Source organism: Empidonax traillii, unplaced genomic scaffold (assembly GCF_003031625.1).
Source record: "Empidonax traillii isolate 1590-97213 ecotype Southwest subspecies unplaced genomic scaffold, ASM303162v1 scaffold5590:size23022, whole genome shotgun sequence".
NCBI lineage: Eukaryota > Metazoa > Chordata > Aves > Passeriformes > Tyrannidae > Empidonax > Empidonax traillii.
The window spans coordinates 1-2673 of NW_020960783.1; positions in this window are offsets into that span (position 1 = coordinate 1).

Sequence of the window (2673 nt, forward strand, 5' to 3'; positions counted from 1 at the left end):
CTGGGAATCTCCAACCCCAGACTGGGAATATTCCAATCCCAGACTGGGAATCTCCAACCCCACCCTGGGATTATTTCCCCCCCCCCCAACTCCCCCGTGGGAAGCTCCATCTCCCCTCAGGAATTCCATGTTTTCCCATCCCTCCCCTCAGGCCGGAGTGATCCTGTCAGGCACCACTTCCACCTTTCCCATCGGCATCGGGGACCTGCTGTTCTTCCCGGTGGGAACGCAGCACTTCCTGCTCAGCACCTGCCAGGAGGACCTGGTGGTGCTGCTGGCCTACAGCACCAACAGCCAGGTGGGAATGCCGGGGGAAAACTGGGAATGCTGGGCCTGGAGAGAGATTGGGGAGGGGAGGGGGAAATCCTGTGGGAAATGCTCAGGGAGGGAATTGGGAGATGGTTGTAGATGGATCTGCAGGGGGTTGATCCCGTGGGAGATGGTTGTAGATGGATCTGCAGGGGGTTCATCCCGTGGGAGATGGTTGTGGATGGATCTGCAGGGGGTTCATCCCGTGGGAGATGGTTGTGGATGGATCTGCAGGGGGTTCATCCCGTGGGAGATGGTTGTGGATGGATCTGCAGGGGGTTCATCCCATGGATGGATCTGCAGGGGTTCATCCCGTGGGGTCTGTGGGGTCTGTGTGTCACCTGTGGGGTCTGTGGGGTGTGTGTGACACCCATGGGGTCTGTGTGTCACCCGTGGGGTCTTTGGGGTGTGTGTGACACTCGTGGGCTCTGTGTGTCACCCATGGGGTCTGTGGGGTGTGTGTGACCCCTGTTGGGTCTGAGTGACACCCGTGGGGTCTGTGGGGTCTGTGTGTCACCTGTGGGGTCTGTGTGACACTTTTGGGGTCTGTGTGTCACCTGTGGGGTCTGTGGGGTGTGTGTGACACCTGTGGGGTGTGTGTGACACCTGTGGGGTCTGTGTGACACCTTTGGGCTCTGTGTGTCATCTGTGGGGTCTGTGGGGTGTGTGTGACACTTTTGGGCTCTGTGTGTCACCCGTGGGGTCTGTGTGTCACCTGTGGGCTCTGTGTGTCACCTGTGGGGTCTGTGGGGTGTGTGTGACCCCTGTTGGGTCTGAGTGACACCTGTGGGGTCTGTGGGGTCTGTGTGTCACCTGTGGGGTCTGTGGGGTCTGTGTGACACCCGTGGGGTCTGTGGGGTGTGTGTGACCCCTGTTGGGTCTGAGTGACACCCGTGGGGTCTGTGGGGGTCTGTGTGTCACCTGTGGGGTCTGTGGGCTCTTGGTGTCACCCATGGGGGGTGTGTGTCACCTGTGGGCTCTCAGTGACACCCATGGGGTCTGTGGGGTCTGTGTGACACCTGTGGGGTCCGTGGGGTCTGTGTGTCACCTGTGGGGTCCGTGGGGTGTGAGTGACACCCGTGGGTGACCTGGCAATGTCTCCATTTCCCAGCTGGAGACCCTTGGCATGCGGCGCTACTTCCAGCGCACGGCCGATCACATCCTGGCCCAGCTGTTCTTCAAGGAGCAGTCGGAATTCCAGAAATTCCCGAAGGATCCTCAGTGACGCGGGAACAGCCGGAGGAGCCGCTTGTTATCCCAGGGGGAAAAAAAAAAAATCCTTGGGATTTTGGGATGGGGAAAAGGGGGGAGGGAGGGGGGAAAAATAGGTTATTTTTGTACGTTTGTATCCCGGGTTATTTATGGAATTCCCACGGGTTGGGAAAATAAAGGAAATGTATGGAATGTGTGGGATGCAGTGTCTGGAATTTGAGGGGGATTTGGGATTCCCTGGGTGTTCCTGGGAAGGGATTCCCCGGGTGTTCCCCACGGAAGGAGATCCCGGGATTTTTAACTTTCCCGGCGATTCAACCCCCGCGGGGATTGACAGAGAGAGCAGCCAATGGGAGGGCGAGGGGGGCGGGGCGAGCAGAGCAGCGACCAATCAGAAGCGCCGCTCGGGTTTGTTACCCCCCCCCGTGGGAGGGGCCACCCGCGTGTCCCGCGTGGGGATTTCCTGGAATGAGGGTGATCGGATAATTCCACCATCAGAGGGCAGCGAGACACAGCCTGAGGGACAAATAAAGGCAAAGAAACCAGAAATAAATAAAAGCAAGAAGTGCAAATAAACAAATAAAAGCAAGAAACGCTCGTGGGGGGAGGAGAAATTAATCAGCCAAGATCAAGATTATTTTAGGGCAGAGATGGGGAAAAAATACAAAGATGAACAACAAACACTGCCCCGTGGTTGCAGGCGCAATGTAAATATAATATATCCTTATAATTAATGTTATTAATTGCACAATAGCTAATAAGAGAGGATAATCATTGAATCGCAGATGCCACAGGTGGGCTTTGCAAGGGCAGGATTATCAGCAGCACGACCAAACTCTGCCTCGCCTCGGTAAATGCCACTTTTTTTTTTATTATTATTATTATTATTGATGAAACGAAATGAAACGATTTGCTGGCGGACAGAGTTAATAATCAGCAGAGCAGAGAGGCCAGGCTTTGAAAGCATTTAATTTTCGCTGAAGTGCTGCTTGTGGCCAATTATAACTCGCTAGCGGTGACGATTTCAATGCCCCTTTCGCTCGGTAAATTCAACTGCGGCGGGGGGAGATTGAATGAGCAGAAAGGGCATTAATGAGGTAATTTCATTATGGAGGCTCAGCCAAGCTCGATGTGAAAACAAGGGGAGGGAAA